Below are 24,691 nucleotides of genomic sequence, written 5' to 3'. Positions count from 1 at the left end.
GGGTTATGGCCAGGAGGATAATTCTTGGGTTTTTGCCTCTGATGTCCATGCCACTGATTTGGTTCGTACCTTTCATCTGGCTCATCCTGATCAGCCTGGGGGCTCTGGTGAGGGTTCGGTGACCCCTCCTCAAGGGGGGGTACTGTTGTGAATTCTGCTTTTGGGCTCCCTCCGGTGGTTGTAGGTGGTAATGCAGTTGTCCCTGGGCTGCAGTCTTTGACAGGTGTATCTGCTGATTGCAATTCTGACTGGGGTATTTAGGTTTGAAGGACTCATTAGTCCTTGCCAGTTGTCAATGTTTCTTGGGAAGTGTTGGATCTCTGCCTGGCCTCTCCTGCTTAGCTGCCAATTCAGCAAAGATAAGTGTCTGTTTCTTTTTCTGTGGCACACATGCTGTGTGCTTATATTCAGTGCTATTCATTTGTTTTCAATTGTCCAGCTTAGACTGTGTCAGTGTTTTCTCAGTCTGGTTGGATTCTCTGGGGTTGCAGATATATGCTCCACATCTTTAGTTAGGTGGTGGAGTTTTTGTATTTTCTGCTGTGGATATTTTTGGAAGGATTTTAATACTGACCACTTAGTATCCTGTCCTATCCTTTCCTATTTAGCTAGAAGTGGCCTCTTTTGCTAAATCCTGTTTTCTGCCTGCGTGTGTCTTTTCCTCTACTACTCACAGTCATTATTTCTGGGGGGCTGCCTATCCTTTGGGGTTCTGCTCTGAGGCAAGATAGTATTCCTATTTCCATCTATAGGGGTATTTAGTCCTCCGGCTGTGTCGAGGTGTCTAGGTTTTGTTAGACACACCCCACGGCTACTTCTAGTTGTGGTGATAAGATCAGGGTTTGCAGTCAGTATAGTTACCACCTACTCCAGTGAAAGTTTTCATGCTGCTCCAAGGTCACCTGATCATAACAGTTGAGGCCTGGTGGCCTCGACCAATCAGAGACGCGGGATTTCCAGGACAGACAGACAGACAGAAAAACCCTTAGACAATTATATATATAGATACCTGTGTGTCATCTGCTCCTGTATATAGTATATACCTGTGTGTAATCTCCTCCTGTATATAGTATATACCGGTGTGTCATCTACTCCTGTATATAGTATATACCTGTGTGTCATCTCTCCTGTATATAGTATATACCTGTGTGTCATCTCCTCCTGTATATATTATATATCTGTGTGTCATCTCCTCCTGTATTAGACCGCATTCACACGTTATTTGGTCAGTATTTTTACCTCAGTATTTGTAAGCTAAATTGGCAGCCTGATAAATCCCCAGCCAACAGGAAGCCCTCCCCCTGGCAGTATATATTAGCTCACACATACACATAATAGACAGGTCATGTGACTGACAGCTGCCGTATTTCCTATATGGTACATTTGTTGCTCTTGTAGTTTGTCTGCTTATTAATCAGATTTTTATTTTTAAAGGATAATACTAGACTTGTGTGTGTTTTAGGGCGAGTTTCATGTGTCAAGTTGTGTGTGTTGAGTTGCATGTGGCGACATGCATGTAGCGACTTTTGTGAGATGAGTTTTGTGTGGCGACATGCGTGTAGCAACTTTTTGTGTGTCGAGTTGCATGTGACAGGTTAGTGTAGCAAGTTGTGTGCAGCAAGTTTTGCGCATGGCGAGTTTTGCGCGTGGCGAGTTTTATGTGTGGTGTGTTTTGAGTATTTGCAAGTTTTGTGTGAGGCAACTTTTGCATGTGTTGCAACTTTTGTGCATGTGGCAATTTTTCCGTGTGTGCAAGTTTTGCGTGTGGCGAGTTTTCCATGAGGTGAGTTTTGCACGTGTGGCGAGTTTTGCGTGAGCCTAGTTTTGCTTGTGGCGAGTTTTGCGCATGGCGAGTTTTGAGCGGCGACTTTTGTGCTTTGACTTTTATGTGGCGAGGTTGGTGTATGTGTGGTGAAATGTGTTCTGAGGGTGGTATATGTGTTATGACCTGGTGGTTAAGAGGCCACACTGATATGACCTGGTGGCTAAAACGCAACATGGAGCGAGCTCTGAGAAGGTGGTATCTCTACTGACCGCAGTCCCTAATCCTAACAACAACACTAGAAATAGCCGTGGGATGTTCCTGACTCTCCCTAGACACCTCTTCACAGCCTAAGAAATAACTACCCCTAAAGAAGGAAATAGAAAGCTATCTTGCCTCAGAGAAAACCCCCAAAAGGAAAGATAGCCCCCCTCAAATATTGACTGTGAATGGAGAGGGAAAAGACGTACACAGAAATTAAATACATAGTAACATAGTAACATAGTTAGTAAGGCCGAAAAAAGACATTTGTCCATCCAGTTCAGCCTATATTCCATCATAATAAATACCCAGATCTACATCCTTCTACAGAACCTAATAATTGTATGATACAATATTGTTCTGCTCCAGGAAGACATCCAGGCCTCTCTTGAACCCCTCGACTGAGTTCGCCATCACCACCTCCTCAGGCAAGCAATTCTAGATTCTCACTGCCCTAACAGTAAAGAATCCTCTTCTATGTTGGTGGAAAAACCTTCTCTCCTCCAGACGCAAAGAATGCCCCCTTGTGCCCGTCACCTTCCTTGGTATAAACAGATCCTCAGCGAGATATTTGTATTGTCCCCTTATATACTTATACATGGTTATTAGATCGCCCCTCAGTCGTCTTTTTTCTAGACTAAATAATCCTAATTTCGCTAATCTATCTGGGTATTGTAGTTCTCCCATCCCCTTTATTAATTTTGTTGCCCTCCTTTGTACTCTCTCTAGTTCCATTATATCCTTCCTGAGCACCGGTGCCCAAAACTGGACACAGTACTCCATGTGCGGTCTAACTAGGGATTTGTACAGAGGCAGTATAATGCTCTCATCATGTGTATCCAGACCTCTTTTAATGCACCCCATGATCCTGTTTGCCTTGGCAGCTGCTGCCTGGCACTGGCTGCTCCAGGTAAGTTTATCATTAACTAGGATCCCCAAGTCCTTCTCCCTGTCAGATTTACCCAGTGGTTTCCCGTTCAGTGTGTAATGGTGATATTGATTCCCTCTTCCCATGTGTATAACCTTACATTTATCATTGTTAAACCTCATCTGCCACCTTTCAGCCCAAGTTTCCAACTTATCCAGATCCATCTGTAGCAGAATACTATCTTCTCTTGTATTAACTGCTTTACATAGTTTTGTATCATCTGCAAATATCGATATTTTACTGTGTAAACCTTCTACCAGATCATTAATGAATATGTTGAAGAGAACAGGTCCCAATACTGACCCCTGCGGTACCCCACTGGTCACAGCGACCCAGTTAGAGACTATACCATTTATAACCACCCTCTGCTTTCTATCACTAAGCCAGTTACTAACCCATTTACACACATTTTCCCCCAGACCAAGCATTCTCATTTTGTGTACCAACCTCTTGTGCGGCACGGTATCAAACGCTTTGGAAAAATCGAGATATACCACGTCCAATGACTCACCGTGGTCCAGTCTATAGCTTACCTCTTCATAAAAACTGATTAGATTGGTTTGACAGGAGCGATTTCTCATAAACCCATGCTGATATGGAGTTAAACAGTTATTCTCATTGAGATAATCCAGAATAACATCCCTCAGAAACCCTTCAAATATTTTACCAACAATAGAGGTTAGACTTACTGGCCTATAATTTCCAGGTTCACTTTTAGAGCCCTTTTTGAATATTGGCACCACATTTGCTATGCGCCAGTCCTGCGGAACAGACCCTGTCGCTATAGAGTCACTAAAAATAAGAAATAATGGTTTATCTATTACATTACTTAGTTCTCTTAGTACTCGTGGGTGTATGCCATCCGGACCCGGAGATTTATCTATTTTAATCTTATTTAGCCGGTTTCGCACCTCTTCTTGGGTTAGATTGGTGACCCTTAATATAGGGTTTTCATTGTTTCTTGGGATTTCACCTAGCATTTCATTTTCCACCGTGAATACCGTGGAGAAGAAGGTGTTTAATATGTTAGCTTTTTCCTCGTCATCTACAACCATTCTTTCCTCACTATTTTTTAAGGGGCCTACATTTTCAGTTTTTATTCTTTTACTATTGATATAGTTGAAGAACAGTTTGGGATTAGTTTTACTCTCCTTAGCAATGTGCTTCTCTGTTTCCTTTTTGGCAGCTTTAATTAGTTTTTTAGATAAAGTATTTTTCTCCCTATAGTTTTTTAGAGCTTCAATGGTGCCATCCTGCTTTAGTAGTGCAAATGCTTTCTTTTTACTGTTAATTGCCTGTCTTACTTCTTTGTTTAGCCACATTGGGTTTTTCCTATTTCTAGTCCTTTTATTCCCACAAGGTATAAACTGCTTACACTGCCTATTTAGGATGTTCTTAAACATTTCCCATTTATTATCTGTATTCTCATTTCTGAGGATATTGTCCCAGTCTACCAGATTAAGGGCATCTCTAAGCTGTTCAAACTTTGCCTTCCTAAAGTTCAATGTTTTTGTGACTCCCTGACAAGTCCCCCTAGTGAAAGACAGGTGAAACTGCACAAAATAAGAATTCAGCAAAGGAGGCCAATACTAAACTAGATAGACAGAGAGAAAAGGATACTGTGCGGTCAGTATAAAAAACTACAAAATCCACGCAGAGTTTACAAAAATGAGCTCCACACCGACTCACGGTGTGGAGGGGCAAATCTGCTTTCCCAGAGCTTCCAGCTAGCCTGGATAAGACATAGTGACAAGCTGGACAAAAAGAGACATATTTGCAAAGCCGTAGAGTCCAAACAAATGGACAAACAAAAACTAGCAAAAACTTATCTTTTGCAGACAAGGACTGGCCATATGAAAATTCCAAGGAGAGAACCAAATCCAACCAAGAACATTGACAGCAGGCATGGACTAAAGCCCAGAGCAGGTTTAAATAACAAACCCAGGCAAGGCGATTAGTGAAGGCAGCTGCTACAGCTACCTAAAGGAGCAGCAGTTCCACTCGAAACCACCAGAGGGAGCCCAAGGGCAGAACTCACAAAAATACCATTAGCAACCACAGGAGGGAGCTCCAGAACGGAATTCACAACAGTACCCCCCCCCCTTGAGGAGGGGTCACCGAACCCTCACCAGAGCTCCCAGGCCGATCAGGACGAGCCAAATGGAAAGCACGAATCAAATCGGCAGCATGAACATCGGAGGCAACAACCCAAGAATTATCCTCCTGGCCATAACCCTTCCACTTGACCAGATACTGACGCTTCCGCCTCGAAAAACGAGAATCCAAAATCTTCTCCACCACATATTTCAATTCCTCCTCAACCAACACTGGAACAGGAGGATCAACGGAGGGAACCATAGGTACCACATATCTCCGCAATAAGGATCTATGGAACACATTATGAATGGAAAAGGAAGCTGGAAGGGCCAAACGAAAAGACACTGGATTGATAATTTCAGAAATCTTATAAGGCCCAATAAAGCGAGGCTTGAACTTAGGGGAAGAAACCTTCATAGGAACATGACGAGAAGGCAACCAGACCAAATCACCAACATGAAGCCGGGGACCAACACACCGACGACGGTTAGCAAAACGCTGAGCCTTTTCCTGAGACAACGTCAAATTGTCCACCACATGAGTCCAAATTTGCTGCAACCTGTCCACCACGGAATCCACACCAGGACAGTCAGAAGGCTCAAGCTGCCCTGAAGAAAAACGAGGATGAAAACCAAAGTTACAAAAGAAAGGCGAAACCAAGGTAGCAGAACTAGCCCGATTATTAAGGGCAAACTCGTGATCAGCAGATACGAAGCATCTCAAATAGGTTTCCAAGGTCTGATTGGTTCGCTCCATTTGGCCATTTGTCTGAGGATGGAATGCTGAAGAAAAAGACAAATCAATGCCCATTCTAGCACAAAAGGACCGCCAAAACCTAGAAACGAACTGGGAACCTCTGTCAGACACAATATTCTCCGGAGTACCATGCAAACGAACCACATGCTGAAAAAATGGAACCAAATCAGAGGAGAAAGGCAACTTAGGCAACGGCAACAAATGGACCATCTTAGAAAACCGGTCACAAACCACCCAGATGACAGACATCTTCTGAGAGACAGGAAGATCAGAAATAAAATCCATGGAAATATGCGTCCAGGGCCTCTCAGGAATAGGCAAAGGCAAAAGCAACCCGCTGGCACGGGAACAGCAAGGCTTAGCCCGAGCACAGGTCCCACAGGACTGCACAAACGAACGCACATCCCGTGACAAGGAAGGCCACCAAAAGGACCTAGCCACCAAATCTCTGGTACCGAAAATCCCAGGGTGACCAGCCAACACCGAACAATGAACCTCAGAAATTACCCTACAAGTCCATCTATCAGGAACAAACAATTTCTCCACAGGACAGTGGTCAGGTTTATCAGCCTGAAACTCCTGAAGTACCCGACGCAAATCAGGGGAGATGGCAGAAAGAATCACCCCCTCCTTGAGGATCCCAGGAGGCTCAAGAACTCCCGGAGAATTAGGCAAAAAACTCCTAGAAAGGGCATCAGCCTTTACATTCTTAGAACCCGGAATATACGAGACAACAAAATCAAAACGTGAGAAAAACAGAGACCACCGAGCCTGTCTAGGATTCAACCGCTTAGCAGACTCGAGGTAAATCAGATTCTTGTGATCAGTCAAGACCACCACGCGATGCTTGGCTCCCTCAAGCCAATGTCGCCACTCCTCAAATGCCCACTTCATAGCCAACAACTCCCAATTGCCGACATCATAATTACGCTCAGCAGGCGAAAACTTTCTGGAGAAGAAAGCACATGGTTTCATCAAAGAGCCATCAGAATTTCTCTGAGACAAAACGGCCCCTGCCCCAATCTTAGAAGCATCAACCTCAACCTGAAAAGGGAGAGAAACATCTGGCTGACGCAACACAGGGGCAGAAGTAAAACGACGTTTAAGCTCCTGAAAGGCCTCAACAGCCGCAGAGGACCAATTCACCACATCAGCGCCCTTCCTCGTCAAATCGGTCAGAGGCTTCACCACACTAGAAAAATTAGCAATAAAGCGGCGATAAAAATTGGCAAAGCCCAAAAATTTCTGAAGGCTCTTTACAGATGTAGGTTGAGTCCAATCATGAATGGCCTGGACTTTAACAGGGTCCATTTCAATAGCCGAGGGGGAAAAAATGAAACCCAAAAAAGAAACCTTCTAAACTCCAAAGAGGCACTTTGACCCCTTCACAAACAACGCATTAGCACGAAGGACCTGAAATACAATCCTAACCTGCTTTACATGAGACTCCCAATCATCGGAGAAAACCAAAATATCATCCAAATACACAATCATGAATTTATCCAGATAATTCCGGAAGATATCATGCATAAAGGACTGAAATACCGATGGAGCATTAGAGAGCCCGAATGGCATCACAAAATATTCAAAATGGCCTTCGGGCATATTAAATGCTGTTTTCGATTCATCACCTTGTTTAATACGCACGAGATTATACGCCCCTCGAAGGTCGATTTTAGTAAACCAACTGGCACCCTTAATCCGAGCAAACAAATCAGAAAGTAAAGGTAAAGGGTACTGGAATTTGACAGTGATCTTATTGAGAAGGCGATAATCTATACAGGGTCTCAAGGAGCCATCCTTCTTGGCAACAAAAAAAAATCCCGCTCCCAACGGTGACGAAGACAGGCGAATATGCCCCTTCTCCAAGGATTCCTTTACATAACTCCGCATAGCGGCATGCTCTGGCACATACAGATTGAAAAGTCGGCCCTTAGGAAACTTACAGCCAGGAATCAAATTAATGGCACAATCGCAGTCCCTATGAGGAGGCAGAGAACTGGACTTGGGCTCATCAAATACATCCTGGAAATCCGACAAAAACTCAGGAACTTCAGAAGAATGGGACGAGGAAATGGACATCAAAGGAATATCACTATGTATCCCCTGACAACCCCAACCAGTTACAGACATAGATCTCCAATCCAGCACTGGGTTATGTACCTGTAACCATGGAAAACCCAGCAAAACAACATCATGCAAATTATGCAACACCAAAAAGCGAATATTTTCCTGATGTGCTGGAGCCATGTACATGGTTAACTGAGTCCAATACTGAGGTTTATTCTTGGCCAATGGCGTAGCATCAATCCCCCTTAAGGGAATAGGACTCTGCAAAGGCTCCAAGGAAAAACCACAGCGCTTGGCAAATTCTAAGTCCATTAAGTTCAGGGCAGCGCCAGAATCCACAAATGCCATAACAGAGAAGGACGAAAATGAGCAAATCAGGGTAACAGACAAGAGAAATTTAGGCTGTACAGTACTAATGGTAACAGACCCAGGAACCCTCCTAGTACGCTTAGGGCAATCAGAAATAGCATGAGCAGAATCACCACAGTAAAAACACAGGCCATTCTGACGTCTGAATTTCTGTCTTTCTGCTCTAGTCAAAATCCTATCACATTGCATAGGGTCAGGACTTTGCTCAGAGGATACTGCCATATGGTGCACCACCTTGCGCTCACACAAGCGCCGATCAATCTGAATGGCTAGAGACATAGATTCGCTCAAACCGGTAGGCGTAGGAAAGCCCACCATAACATCTTTAAGGGTTTCAGAAAGACATTTTCTGAAAATAGCAGCCAGAGCCTCTTCATTCCACTTAGTGAGCACAGACCATTTTCTAAATTTCTGGCAGTATAACTCTGCCGCTTCTTGACCCTGACACAGGGCCAACAGTGTTTTCTCAGCATGCTCTACTGAGTTAGGTTCGTCATACAACAATCCGAGCGCTTGGAAAAATGCATCCACACTCAACAATGCCGGATCCCCTGTTTCAAGAACAAAAGCCCAGTCTTGAGGATCACCACGCAGCAAGGATATGATGATTTTTACTTGCTGAATGGGATCACCAGAAGGACGGGGTTTCAAAGCAAAAAACAATTTGCAGCTATTTTTAAAGTTCAAAAACTTGGATCTGTCCCCAAAAAACAAATCAGGAGTAGGAATTCTAGGCTCTAGAGCCGGAGTCTGGACAATATAATCTTGGATACTCTGGACTCTTGCAGCAAGTTGATCCACACGAGAAAACAAACTCTGAACCTCCATACCAGAGCATATATCCAGCACCACCCAGATATCAAGAGGAAAAAAAAGACAGAACAAAGCACAGAAAAAAAAATGGTTCAGAACTTTCTTTTCATTCTTTTGAGATGCATTTAATTCATTTCCGGCCTGCTGTACTGTTATGACCTGGTGGTTAAGAGGCCACACTGATATGACCTGGTGGCTAAAACGCAACATGGAGTGAGCTCTGAGAAGGTGGTATCTCTACTGACCGCAGTCCCTAATCCTAACAACAACACTAGAAATAGCCGTGGGATGTTCCTGACTCTCCCTAGACACCTCTTCACAGCCTAAGAAATAACTACCCCTAAAGAAGGAAATAGAAAGCTATCTTGCCTCAGAGAAAACCCCCAAAAGGAAAGATAGCCCCCCACAAATATTGACTGTGAATGGAGAGGGAAAAGATGTACACAGAAATGAAATAAGAATTCAGCAAAGGAGGCCAATACTAAACTAGATAGACAGAGAGAAAAGGATACTATGCGGTCAGTATAAAAAACTACAAAATCCACGCAGAGTTTACAAAAATGAACTCCACACCGACTCACGGTGTGGAGGGGCAAATCTGCTTTCCCAGAGCTTCCAGCTAGCCTGAATAAGACATAGTGACAAGCTGGACAAAAAGAGACATATTTGCAAAGCCGTAGAGTCCAAACAAATGGACAAACAAAAACTAGCAAAAACTTATCTTTTGCAGACAAGGACTGGCCATATGAAAATTCCAAGGAGAGAACCAAATCCAAGCAAGAACATTGACAGCAGGCATGGACTAAAGCCCAGAGCAGGTTTAAATAACAAACCCAGGCAAGGCAATTAGTGAAGGCAGCTGCTACAGCTACCTAAAGGAGCAGCAATTCCACTCGAAACTACCAGAGGGAGCCCAAGGGCAGAACTCACAAAAATACCATTAGCAACCACAGGAGGGAGCTCCAGAACGGAATTCACAACATATATGTGTTAAAGCACATGGTAGTTTGTGGTGCCTTTTGTGTGTGTGTTCATATCCCCGAGTGTGGTGAGTATCCCATGTTGGGGCCCCACCTTAGCAACTGTATGGTATATACTCTTTGGCGCCATCGCTCTCACTCTTTAAGTCCCCTTTGTTCACATCTGGCAGCTGTCAATTTGCCTCCAACACTTTTCCTTTCACTTTTTCCCCATTATGTAGATAGGGGCAAAATTGTTTGATGAATTGGAAAGCGCGGGGTTAAAATTTCACCTCACAACATAGCCTATGACGCTCTCAGGGTCCAGACGTGTGACTGTGCAAAATTTTGTGGCTGTAGCTGCGACGCCTCCAACACTTCTCCTTTCACTTTTTCCCCATTATGTAGATAGGGGCAAAATTTTTTGATAAATTGGAACGCGCGGGGTTAAAATTTCGCCTCGCAACATAGCCTATGACGCTCTCGGGGCCCAGACGTGTGCAAAATTTTGTGGCTGTAGCTGCGACGGTGCAGATGCCAATCCCGGACATAGACACATATATACATACATACATACATACTGTACATACATACACACACACATTCAGCTTTATATATTAGATATATATATATATATTTTTTTTTTTTTCATATAAAGCAGGTTAAATACGTATTGAATACGTCGCCAATGTTCAAGTAAATATATTGCTAAAGGTGCTATTGACATGAAATTGTCACCAGATGTCGGTAACAACCCATCCAATTTACACAAGCAAAGAAATCCAACCATAGATATCCATGAAGTAAGTTGTGTGTAATAATAACAAATGACCCAAGGAAAATGTATTGAACACACTTACTGAAATGTAATTAATAATTCGTACAAAAGCCTTTGTTGGTGATGACAGTCTCAAGGCACCTCCTGTATGGAGAAACTAGCCGCATGCATTAATCAGGGCTGAATTTGGCCCATTCTTCCACATCCTTCAAATCCTGAAGGATCTGTGGACTACTTCTGTGAACTCGGAGCTTGGATTCCTACCATTAATTTTCTATTGGAAATATATCAATATGTAAATATTTTTTCTGTATCCTGTTGTATTGAAAAGCAGTCAATGTCACTTTAAGATATAGTGAAAACAAAAGAACAGCATACATATACCAAAAGGATATCATTTCAACATAATATGTTTGACTTCAATGGAAACTATCATCACCTATAGATTAAATCAGGTTCTTGTGTTAATGTTTTTTTTTTATTTAATCTTTGAAAAAGACAACCTGTCTTCAGAGTAAAACTGGGGTACTTTGATGAGTGTAAAGTTGAACACATATTCTCGTTTGTTTCACACAGGTTTCTCTACTCCTTATTTCCATGGGTGTTCCTTCATGTTTTTGCTGTCTTCAGTCTGAATTATTCCAAAAAGAAAATGTTAAATCATTGCAGGAACAGTTGTGTTCAAACTTTATAGCATTACTGTATATCAAATGTTTTACATTTTATATACACTGATATATACATAACCAGGCCCACTCTTCCCAGAATTAGGCCGGCGTCACACCAAACGTTTCAAAATATGGTCTGTTTTTTACGGCCGAGATATGTAGAAAACTTCCTGAACAGTGATCCGTATTCAATGCGAGGATGCAATTTTTTCTCCACAAATTATCCATGTGTCATCCGTATGGCATCCGTACGGCGAGATCTTCTCGCCGGCTTGCAAAATGGACATAGAATGGATCCATGGGCTCAAATATTCGTGAAAACATATATACAGTCTATATATAGTATAGGGGCCGCTCATTTATAGTAATGAATATGCGGCTCCACCCCTATGGGAGGTGGAGCCGCATATTCATGACTGTAATCGGCGGCCCCACGTGACCGCTCATACAGTAGAAGGTGCGGCCAGGACAGGAAGCAGCGCCATCCAGCGAGGGAGCCGGGTGAGTATTTTAAGAACAGCGGGCGGGCGCACAGGGGGTGGGAGGGGGGTTGGGGACATGGACATTTATTTTAAACACGAGAAACAAAAAAAAAGGATTATTCATATCTTCTTTACAGCAAACGCTGCTGCAGAGAAGATATGAATCGCGGCTTCAGCACCAGATGCAGGGGACAGCGCTAAACTTTAGCGCTGTCTCCTGCACGGTGCGTGTGGTACCCAGTGGGCACATGGGTGGCACACGTTTGCCGCACGTGTGCCACACTGATGTGCCACAGAAACGCATGGGCACACGGACACGGATAATTCCGGTACCGATTTTTCCGGTACCGGAATTATCTGGACGTGTGGGACTGCCCTTAGGCTCAGTTGAAGCTGGTAGAATTAATTATATTTTTGCATTGAATACCGATAAAATGTGGTCTAATTGTATACATATGTGACTTGGTTAAAAACACAATCAAGCTAAACTTATACCATGGAAGCAGTTATATTTGTGATGTTTTTATTAAATACATTGAGTTAACATCCACAGTGCAGGGAGAAAAAGTAGTTGAACCCTTAAATTTGTCGATTCCCTTTTAGCAGCTATCACACCCACAAAACATTTCCTGTAGCTGCAAAAAAAATGTCACAACCTTGGGTGGGATCTTTGGACCATACATGCTGACAAATGTGGTTCAGTTTATAAATATTGTTTCATCTGTATATGCAACATTTTCCTAGAACATGCAGATGGTCTTAGGCAATCTAGAGACAGGTTTCCATTTTTTTTAGGACAGCAGCGACTTCTTTTATATTGTGCTTCCATCAACAAGATCTTGTTCCATCTTTTGGGTGGTCTTTTTAAGATTAGTCAGTAAATTGTGTCTTAACCTGTGGAATCCAAATATCTAGTTTCATCTTGTTAATTGAAATATTATATATATATATATATATATATATATATATATATATATATATATATATATATGTGTGTGTATATATATATTTTTTTTAATTAATTAATTTATTTAGTAGTGGGGAACTCTTGTTCCACATGTGATTTATTGTTTAATGTTAAAGTACTTCCTTATTTTCTTAGAAACAAAGGACAATATAAAATCTTGAGCAATCTCTTAGATACAGTATTTTTGGAAATGACAATTTTCAAAGCTCTTTCTTTAGGATATAACATATGAGTATGTTTCCCAGCATCAGTAGTACTGGCAAGTTCTATGAAACACAGTGACTAGTCACGAGGTGTGTGGTTGGCATGACAGTGCATTTGCTGTGGTAAGGTGCAGCATGATAGAGTCCTCAAGACAGATCAGACAAGGATATGCTTGGCATTTTAAAGCCAGCAACGGCAGTCCCGGCAGCAGCATTCAAAGCACTATGAAACATAGTGGGCAGCTTGGAGGTATGTGGCTGGCGTAGCTGTGCAGTGGCTATGGCAGGAGCAGCACAGTAGAGTTAAGACAAGCAGGCAAGGAGATGCTTTGCAGTTTAAAGGGGATATCCAGGACTTAATAGCAAAAAGTGCCTAAGCATTAATAGGCAAGTAATTGCTACCTACCTGCTTGTTGTGCCTGGCACCGTTCTCCGCTGGCACAGAGTGGCCACATCAATACAGCGGCAGTTTATTTTCCTGCTAACAGGGTGGTATTATGCTCATTGACATCCAGCTCCCCACTGCCTAATTGGGGGAGGCCGACAGTCAATCAGCATGACGCTGGTAGTCCCACACTTTCAACAGGAAGAAGCACCAATCCTATATTGACAATAAGCAGCTGAATCTCTGACAGGAGTGGTCAATGATCGGTGTCAGGTAAAACAGACAGGTTGTTGCCTCAGTTAGCAACTGCATGCCTGATAGTTCTTAGGCACATTTTTTTTAAGTCTCAAATATCCCCTTTAAGGTCATAAATGGTAGCCCCAGCAGATGCAGTCAAGCACTATGAAACAGTGGGGAGGCAGGGGGTGTGTGGCTGGCATGGCTGTGGCAGGAGCAGTATGGTAGAGAGTTAAGACAGGGAAGGAACGGAGATGCTTGGCAGTTTAGTGCGAGCACCGGCATCTGCACTAAAGTATACACAACACTATAAACAGTGAGTAGATGCCAGGCAGAGTATGGTTCGTTGGCACTGGCAGCAGCAGAACAGTCAAGAGACAAGCAGGCAGATAAGTGATATGGCAGCTTTAAAGGGAACATGTCAGCAGGATTGTGCACAGTAACCTACAGGCAGTGTAAGGTCGGCGCCGTTATACTGATTAAAATGATTCCTTGGTTGATGAAATTTATCTTGTGGTTGTTTTTTAATCTTTATTTTCAATTTGAAGTTAATGAGATTCTCGTGCCCTAATTCAGGGCTGTGGTATGTGGTGCTCTGATTTGATAATCATAATGCAGACTGCTGACAGGTCACTGATCCCTCAGTGACCTGCCCCCTAGATTGCATAATGAATACCTAACATACTGAAGAAAAAGACAAAAACGCTTCTGCAGGCAGGTGCCAGCCATGGCACCTGCTCTGCTGCATAGTCACATTGTTAGTGTGGCAATAATACATATTCTTGATGTTATCCTGCTAGGAAAAAAAAATTCAAAATGGCACCACCCGCGCAGTAGCAGCTATAGGTGTCTAGCTGTGATCTGATAGCTCCTACTGCGCATACGCCGGCAGCGCCATCTTACTGGAGAAGAAAAAAAATCTCCATTTTTCGTGCTCTTGGTTTTGCTTAGGGCATATTCCTCCTTCAAGATGGCACCGCCATTGCCTGCGCAGTAGCAGCTATCTGTGTCCTTAGCTGTGATCCGTGAGCTGCTACTGCACAGGCAGTGCCATCTTGGAGGAGGAATATGCCCTAAGCAAACTCGAGAGCACGAAAAAAGAAGATGCTATGGGAATCGAAAAATGGCCAATTTTTGTTTTTAAGCAAAATTTGGATTTCTTTCGCCACTTAGATAAAAAAGAACCTAGGCATTTTTGGTGTCTATGAACTCTTAGTGACCTGGAGAATCATAATGTCAGGTCAGTTTTAACATTTTAGTTAACCTAGTAAAAAAGTCAAACAAAAACATACGTGGATTGCACTTGTTTTGTAATTTCACCACACTTGGATTTTTTTCCCCATTTTCGAGTACACAACATTGTAAAACCAATGGTGTCGTTCAAAAGTACAACTCGTCCCACAAAAGACAAGCCCTCAGATGGCCATTTTGACCAAAAAATAAAAAAGTTATGGAGCAAAAAATGAAAATGCAAAACCAAAAATATTTCTGGTCATTAAGGGGTTAAAAAATAAAATAAAAAAGTCCATATGTCTTTACCAAGTAGGATAGAACCATGAGTTACATAGTTACATAGTTATTAAGGTTGAAGGAAGACTATAAGTCCATCTAGTTCAACCCATAGCCTAACCTAACATGCCCTAACATGTTGATCGAGAGGAAGGCAAAAAAAAACCATGTGGCAAAGAGTAAGCTCCACATTGGGGAAAAAAATTCCTTCCCGACTCCACAAACGGCAATCAGACTAGTTCCCTGGATCAACGCCCTATCAAGGAATCTAATGTATATACCCTGTAACATTATACTTTTCCAGAAAGGTATCCAGTCCCCTCTTAAATTTAAGTAGTGAATCACTCATTACAACATCATACGGCAGAGAGTTCCATAGTCCCGCTGCTCTTACAGTAAAGAATCCTACGTCTGTTATTATGCTTAAACCTTTTTTCCTCCAAACGCAGAGGATGCCCCCTTGTCCCTGTTTCAGGTCTATGATTAAAAAGATCATCAGAAAGGTCTTTGTACTGTCCCCTCATATATTTATACATTAACATAAGATCACCCCTTAGTCTTCGTTTTTCCAAACTAAATAGCCCCAAGTATAATGACCTATCTTGGTATTGCAGACCCCCCAGTCTTCTAATAACCTTGGTCGCTCTTCTCTGCACCCGCTCCAGTTCAGCTATGTCTTTCTTATACACCGGAGACCAGAACTGTGCACAGTATTCTAAGTGTGGTCACACTAGTGACATGTATAGAGGAAAAATTATGTTCTCCTCATGAGCATCTATGCCTCTTTTAATGCATCCCATTATTTTATTTGCCTTAGTGGCAGCTGCCTGACACTGGCCACTGAATATGAGTTTGTCATTAGTGTTGAGCGATACCTTCCGATATCGGAAAGTATCGGTATCGGATAGGATCGGCCGATATTCAAAAAATATCGGATATCGCCGATACCGATACCCGATCCCAATGCAAGTCAATGGGACCAAAATATCGGAATTAAAATAAACCCTTTCTTGCCTTGTAGGTTCATTCTACATGAAGGAAAACAACTAAGAATAATGCCGGATGTATTTGGGGAGGTGGCGGAGACATTAAAGTCATAGAGGTTTATCCCAATCAAATAGAATAGCATGTTTTTTTTTCTTTTTTAAGACGTTCGGAGTGACAAAGATATTGACTATGTAAATTTTTTTTTTATTTTGTCAGATATTGATGTTTCACTATTCCACGCCCTTCCCCTTCTTTTTTTTCTTTTTTTTTTTTTCTTTTCCCACACTTTCATCTTCATCATCATCAGCATCTTTGACATCAACTTCTTCTTCACCTTATTCATCTTCTTCTTCATCCTTTACCTTTTTTTTTTTTTATTACATTCTTCATATTCATTTTATTCAACTATTATTATTCTTCCTATTCTACATATTCTTTTTATTCCACTGTTATTATTCTTCCTATTCTACTTCTTCATCATATTCTCATTTGTGACAGGCATTCCCGTAGTTGTTATCTATAAAAGTTGGAAGATTACACCTTCCGTTCTGCCAGTCACAAAAGTTACATTTGTCCGCGTTCAGTTTGGCCTGCAGCATCAGGCTTTATCCAGGGGCACCACGAGGAGGAACGGACTCACCCCCATACACTGCTTAGTCTTCTTCTGCATATAATTTAGATAATATCTTTTGCTCTGATATTAAGCCTTATGCTTAATGTTCTTCTGCTTTTTGTTCTGCAGCCTCTTGTTCTTCTGCTTCTCGGTCTTCCATGTCGTCGTCTCCAGGGTCGTCGTCTCCAGTGTCGTCATCTCCGCCGTCGTCGTCTCAGCCGTCGTCGTCTCCGCCGTCGTCGTCTCCGCCGTCGTCGTCGTCATCGGGGTGGTCTTCCGGGTCGTCGTCGTCGTCATCGGGGTGGTCTTCCGGGTCGTCGACTTTAGGGTCTTCAACTTGGAAATGTAGCAGAAGGTACAAGAAGGCTGAGAAAATGCCAAGAACCAGCTGATGGAACTGGAACTCGGATGGCTACCCGAAAGTTCAAGAGCCTATGGAACTACCGAGGACCAGCTGACGTTACTGGAACCCGGTTACTAAGCAGGAGGTACCCGTGCTAAAAAGCACTACCAAGGACCGCCTGACGTTGGCGGAACTCGGATACCCAGAAGGAGGCACCTAAGCCAAAGGCTCTGCCCGGAACCAGCTGACGGTACTGGAACCAGGATGGGGAGCAGAAGGTACAAGAGCAAAAGACACTGCCGAGAACCAGCTGACGGTACTGGAACCCGGATGGGTAGCCGAAGGTCCAAGAGCCAATGGAACTACCGAGGACCAGCTGACGTTACTGGAACCCGGTTACTAAGCAGGAGGTACCCGTGCCTGAAAGCACTACCAAGGACCACCTGACGTTGGTGGAACTTGGGTACCCAGAAGGAGGCACCTAAGCCAAAGGCTCTGCCCGGAACCAGCTGACGGTACTGGAACCAGGATGGGGAGCAGAAGGTACAAGAGCAAAAGACACTGCCGAGAACCAGCTGACGGTGCTGGAACCAGGTGGTGGACCTGAAGGCCCACAGGAGAGGAGAGAACAGCTAGGCCGCGAGGCAGCCGCAGTTACCGAACCCCAACAGTCCTACAGGGGGAGCTGGGCCTACTGGCACTACAGAACCAGCCTTGACTACCAGTTCACGCAGCCCACATAGGAAGCTCCTAATCTGGAGGCACCCTGGAGTTGGCTAACCCGACAGCACCACGACGGGGCAAGCATAGGCGTCTCAGTGAGCTTGACACAACCCGGAAACAGCTGACGGTGCTGAAACCAGGCTTGGCACGAGGGAGTACCTGTGTCAAAAACACTGCCGAGAACCAGCTGGCGTTGCTGGAACCCAGATGCGTTGCCCCAGTGTGCAAGAGCCAATGGCACGACCGAGGACCAGCTGACGGTGCTGGAACCCGGTTACTAAGCTGTAGGTGCCCGCGCTTAAAAGCACTACCAAGGACCGCCTGACGTTGGCGGAACTCGGATACCCAGGAGGAGGCACCTAAGCCAAAGGCTCGGCCTGGAACCAGCTGACGGTGCTGGAACCAGGTGGTGGACCCGAAGGTCCACAGGAGAGGAGAGAACAGCTAGGCCGCGAGGCAGCCGCAGTTACTGAACCCCAACAGTCCTACAGGGGGAGCTGAGCCTACTGGCACTACAGAACCAGCCTTGACTACCAGTTCACGCAGCCCAAATAGGAAGCTCCTAAACTGGAGGCACCCTGGAGTTGGCTAACCCGACCGCACCACGACGGGGCAAGCATAGGCGTCTCAATGAACTTGACACAACCCGGAAACAGCTGACGGTGCTGAAACCAGCCTTGGCACGAGGGAGTACCTGTGGCAAGAACACTGCCGAGAACCAGCTGGCGGTGCTGGAACCCAGATGCGTTGCCCCAGTGTGCAAGAGCCAATGGCACCAAGGACCAGCTGGTGGTGCTGGAACCCGGTTACTAAGCTGTAGGTGCCCGCGCTTAAAAGCACTACCAAGGACCGCCTGACATTGGCGGAACTCGGATACCCAGGAGGAGGCACCTAAGCCAAAGGCTCGGCCTGGAACCAGCTGACGGTGCTGGAACCAGGTGGTGGACCCGAAGGTCCACAGGAGAGGAGAGAACAGCTAGGCCGCGAGGCAGCCGCAGTTACCGAACCCCAACAGTCCTACAGGGGGAGCTGGGCCTACTGGCACTACAGAACCAGCCTTGACTGCCAGTTCACGCAGCCCACATAGGAAGCTCCTAAACTGGAGGCACCCTGGAGTTGGCTAACCCGACCGCACCACGACGGGGCAAGCATAGGCGTCTCAGTGAACTTGACACAACCCGGAAACAGCTGACGGTGCTAAAACCAGGCTTGGCATGAGGGAGTACCTGTGACAAGAACACTGCCGAGAACCAGCTGGCGGTGCTGGAACCCAGATGCGTTGCCCCAGTGTGCAAGAGCCAATGGCACCGAGGACCAGCTGGTGGTGCTGGAACCCGGTTACTAAGCTGTAGGTGCCCGCGCTTAAAAGCACTACCAAGGACCGCCTGACGTTGGCGGAACTCGGATACCCAGGAGGAGGCACCTAAGCCAAAGGCTCGGCCTGGAACCAGCTGACGGTGCTGGAACCAGGTGGTGGACCCGAAGGTCCACAGGAGAGGAGAGAACAGCTAGGCCGCGAGGCAGCCGCAGTTACCGAACCCCAACAGTCCTACAGGGGGAGCTGGGCCTACTGGCACTACAGAACCAGCCTTGACTATCAGTTCACGCAGCCCACATAGGAAGCTCCTAAACTGGAGGCACCCTGGAGTTGGCTAACCCGACCGCACCACGACGGGGCAAGCATAGGCGTCTCAGTGAACTTGACACAACCCGGAAACAGCTGACGGTGCTGAAACCAGGCTTGGCATGAGGGAGTACCTGTGACAAGAACACTGCCGAGAACCAGCTGGCGGTGCTGGAACCCAGATTCGTTGCCCCAGTGTGCAAGAGCCAATGGCACCGAGGACCAGCTGGCGGTGCTGGAACCCGGTTACTAAGCTGTAGGTGCCCGCGCTTAAAAGCACTACCAAGGACCGCCTGACGTTGGCGGAACTCGGATACCCAGGAGGAGGCACCTAAGCCAAAGGCTCGGCCTGGAACCAGCTGACGGTGCTGGAACCAGGTGGTGGACCCGAAGGTCCACAGGAGAGGAGAGAACAGCTAGGCCGCGAGGCAGCCGCAGTTACCGAACCCCAACAGTCCTACAGGGGGAGCTGGGCCTACTGGCACTACAGAACCAGCCTTGACTACCAGTTCACGCAGCCCACATAGGAAGCTCCTAAACTGGAGGCACACTGGAGTTGGCTAACCCGACCGCACCACGACGGGGCAAGCATAGGCGTCTCAGTGAACTTGACACAACCCGGAAACAGCTGACGGTGCTGAAACCAGGCTTGGCACGAGGGAGTACCTGTGACAAGAACACTGCCGAGAACCAGCTGGCGGTGCTGGAACCCAGATGCGTTGCCCCAGTGTGCAAGAGCCAATGGCACCGAGGACCAGCTGGCGGTGCTGGAACCCGGTTACTAAGCTGTAGGTGCCCGCGCTTAAAAGCACTACCAAGGACCGCCTGACGTTGGCGGAACTCGGATACCCAGGAGGAGGCACCTAAGCCAAAGGCTCGGCCTGGAACCAGCTGACGGTGCTGGAACCAGGTGGTGGACCCGAAGGTCCACAGGAGAGGAGAGAACAGCTAGGCCGCGAGGCAGCCGCAGTTACCGAACCCCAACAGTCCTACAGGGGGAGCTGGGCCTACTGGCACTACAGAACCAGCCTTGACTACCAGTTCACGCAGCCCACATAGGAAGCTCCTAAACTGGAGGCACCCTGGAGTTGGCTAACCCGACCGCACCACGACGGGGCAAGCATAGGCGTCTCAGTGAGCTTGACACAACCCGGAAACAGCTGACGGTGCTGAAACCAGGCTTGGCACGAGGGAGTACCCGTGACAAAAACACTGCCGAGAACCAGCTGGCGGAGCTGGAACCCAGATGCGTTGCCTATCAAAGATTGGCTTCCTACAGCCCCAACTAGCGATGTTGGAGCAAAGGGTAAGCAGGGGGAGCAGAGTGTAGGCCGAAGCCTGCACTGGAGTCAGCTTTGTGTCTGCATTGCGTTTGCAGGACACTTTGCCGGCTACACAGTGGGGGAACAGCAGGCGGTGCTGAACCCCACTAACACATTGGCTGGTGTTTTTCTCTGTGCAGCTAGCACTTCCGGGCAAAAACTAGCGTTGTTAGAGCCCAGGGTCAGCAGGAGGAGGAGAGGAGCAGAGTGTAGGCCGAAGCCTAGTTGAACCAATTTCAAAGGTAACCTTTAACCCCCCTCAGGTGTTGCAAGGTACAAGAGCCACACCTCGTGCAGCATTAATGCTGCACAAGTAAAAGGTTGCTCTATTAACTTGTCTACTTGCACACGCTGAATGCAACACGTACACAATTTAGCCCATTCTACAGTCAAACTGTAGTTGAGGCGTGACGCAGCACAGGTGTCCCAAATAACGCCTTGGTGCTTGGCGCAGCTTCCTGAGCGTTGTTTTTTGCTGTACAGGAGTCTGCGCTCTTGTGTTATCCCTTGGCAATGCCCTGTTAGCGCTGCCCGTCTTATGACCTCATTTTATGTTGGCCGCTGCGGTTAACGATGGCCATAAATCCCAGACCCACAGTGCCTTTTCATAAAGTCACACTGCGGTGCTGGGATTCGTGGCCTTGAGCAGTAAATATTTTCGCCGCTCACACACGTCCTTACACCTGCTTCAGACTGGGCGGCCTCATCTGATCCCTTTTCGCATGCCGCGGCCATGTGGCCGCACAGTCTGAAGAAGGCGGAAGGAGATGAGTGACGACAGGCGAACATATGCACTGCTCGTGCCCATAAACCACACCCTCGCTGACAAAATAAATATGACAACGAGGGGCGTTGTTTCGAGCAGGGCGGATGCACAGGCGCAGCCAGCTAACCATGATGTCAAAAGACGGGAAACGCTACCAAGGGGGGTGCTGCGTATCATTAGAAAGGAAAGTCACACCTCAGGGACAGTGGAATGGTCTCAATGAGACACATTTTGTACGTGTTGAGTTCCACGTGGGCACGTAGAAAAAGTCAGCCACCTTGTACAAATGCAGCAGTACTGCTGTACAAGGTGGCTATTATACATAGAAACACCTGGGGGTCCGGGGCAGGCTCCCTTCAATTTCAGTTCATGTGCCTGCGTGGCGTTTGCAGGTCACGTTGCAAGCTACACAGCAGGGGAACAGCTGGCGTTGCTGAACCCCACTGACACATTGACTGGTGTTTTTCTCTGTGCAGCTCGCATGTCCGGGCAAAAACTGGCGGTGTTAGAGCCCAGGGTCAGCAGGAGGAGGAGAGGAGCAAAGTGTAGGCCGAAGCCTGCACTGGTGGCAGCTTTTGGTCGGTTGTGCCAGCGTGGCTTGTGCTGGACACGATGCAAGCTACACAGCAGGGGAACAGCTGGCGTTGCTGAACCCCACTGACACATTGACTGGTGTTTTTCTCTGTGCAGATCGCATTTCCGGGCAAAAACTAGCGTTGTTAGAGCCCAGGGTCAGCAGGAGGAGGAGAGGAGCAGAGTGTAGGCCGAAGCCTAGTTGAACCAATTTCAAAGGTAACCTTTAACCCCCCTCAGGTGTTGCAAGGTACAAGAGCCACACCTCGTGCAGCATTAATGCTGCACAAGTAAAAGGTTGCTCTCTTAATTTTGCTCCTTGCACACGCTGAATAAAACGCGTACACTATTTAGCCCATTATACTGTAAAACAGTAGTGGAGGCGTTACTTGTCTTTTTAAAGAAAAGCAGCACTGGTGTCGAAAATAACACCTTGGTGCATGGGAGCAGCTTCCTGAGCGATGTTATTTGCTGTACAGGAGTCTGCGCTCTTGTTATCCCTTGGCCATGCGCTGTGAGCGATGCCTGTCTTCTCACCTCATTTCATGTTGGCCGGTGCGGTTAGCGATGGACATGAAACCCAGACCCGCAGTGTCTTTTAATAAAGTCACACTGCAGAGCTGGGATTCGTGACCTTGCGCAGTAAATTTTGTCGCCTGTCCCTCATGTCCTTACACCTGCATCAGACTGGGCGGCCTCATCTGATCCCTTCTCGCATGCCGCGGCCATGAGGCCGCACATTCTGAAGAAGGCGGAAGGAGATGAGTAAAGACAGGCGAATATATCCACTGCTCGTGGCCATCAATCACACCCTCGCAGTCAAAATAAGTAAGACAACGAGGAGCGTGGTTTCAGGCAGGGCAGACGCACAGCCGCAGCCAGCCAAGCAAAGATGTCACAAGACGGGCAGCGCTAACAAGGGGGGTGCTGCGTGTCATTAAAAAGGAAAGTCACACCTCAGGGACATTGTAATGGTCTGTAATGAGACACATTTTGTACGTGTTTAATTAAACGTGGGCAAGTAGACAAAGTCAGCCACCTTGTACAAATGCAGCAGTACTGCTGTACAAGGTGGCTGTTATACATAGAAACACCTTGGGGTGGGTGGCAGGGTCCCTTTAATTTCAGTTCATGTGCCTGTGTGGCGTTTGCAGGTCACGTTGCCGGCTACACAGCAGGGGAACAGCTGGCGTTGATGAACCCCACTAACACATTGGCTGGTGTTTTTCTCTGTGCAGCTAGCACTTCCGGGCAAAAACCAGCGGTGTTAGAGCCCAGGGTCAGCAGGAGGAGGAGATGAGCAGAGTGTAGGCCGAGGCCTGCACTGGTGGCAGCTTTTGGTCATTTGTGCCAGCGTGGCTTGTGCTGGACACGATGGCGGCTACACAGCAGGGGAACAACTGGCGGTGCTGAACCCCACTGACACATTGACTGGTGTTTTTCTCTGTGCAGCTCGCATGTCCGGGCAAAAACTGGCGGTGTTAGAGCCCAGGGTCAGCAGGAGGAGGAGAGGAGCAGAGTGTAGGCCGAAGCCTAGTTGAACCAATTTCAAAGGTTACCTTTAACCCCCCCTCAGGTGTTGCAAGGTACAAGAGCCACACCTTGTGCAGCATTAATGCTGCACAAGTAAAAGGTTGCTCTATTTAATTTGCTCCTTGCACACGCTGAATAAAACACGTACACTATTTAGCCCATTATACTGTCAAACAGTAGTGGAGGCGTGATGACTTGTCTTTTTAAGGAGATGCAGCACAGGTGTCAAAATTTACACCTAGGTGCTGGGCGCAGCTTCCTGAGCGTTGTTATTTGCTGTACAGGAGTCTGCGCTCTTGTTATCCCTTGGCCATGCGCTGTGAGCGCTTCCTGTCTTCTGACCTCATTTCATGTTTGCCGTTGCGTTTAGCGGTGGACATGAATCCCAGACCCACAGTGTGTTTTCAAACAATCACACTGCGGTGCTGGGATTCGTGCCCTTGTGCAGTTAATATGTTTGCCGCTCACACGTCCTTACACCTGCTTCAGACTGGGCGGCCTCATCTGATCCCTTATCGCATGCCGCGGCCATGAGGCCGCACAGTCTGAAGAAGGCGGAAGGAGATGACTTAAAACAGGCGAACATATGCACTGCACATGCCCATCAATAACACCCTCGCAGCCAAAATATATGAGACAACGAGGGGCGTTGTGTAGGGCAGGGCGGACGCACAGGCACAGGCAGCCAACCAATGATGTCAGAAGACGGGCAGCGCTAACAATGGGGGTGCTGCGTGTCATTAAAAAGGAAAGTCACACCTCCGGGACATTGTAAAGGTCTCTAATGAGACACATTTTGTACGTGTTGAGTTCCACGGGGGCAAGGAGAAAAAGTCATCCACCTTGTACAAATGCAGCAGTAGTGCTGTACAAGGTGGCTGTTATACATAGAAACACCTGGGGGTGGGGGGCAGGCTCCCTTCAATTTCAGTTCATGTGCCTGCGTGGCGTTTGCAGGTCACG

The sequence above is a fragment of the Ranitomeya imitator genome, chromosome 1, assembly GCF_032444005.1.
Source record: "Ranitomeya imitator isolate aRanImi1 chromosome 1, aRanImi1.pri, whole genome shotgun sequence".
NCBI classification, from domain to species: Eukaryota; Metazoa; Chordata; class Amphibia; order Anura; family Dendrobatidae; genus Ranitomeya; species Ranitomeya imitator.
The sequence above is the reverse complement of the archived record's forward strand: the minus strand, read 5'-3'. Positions refer to the sequence as shown.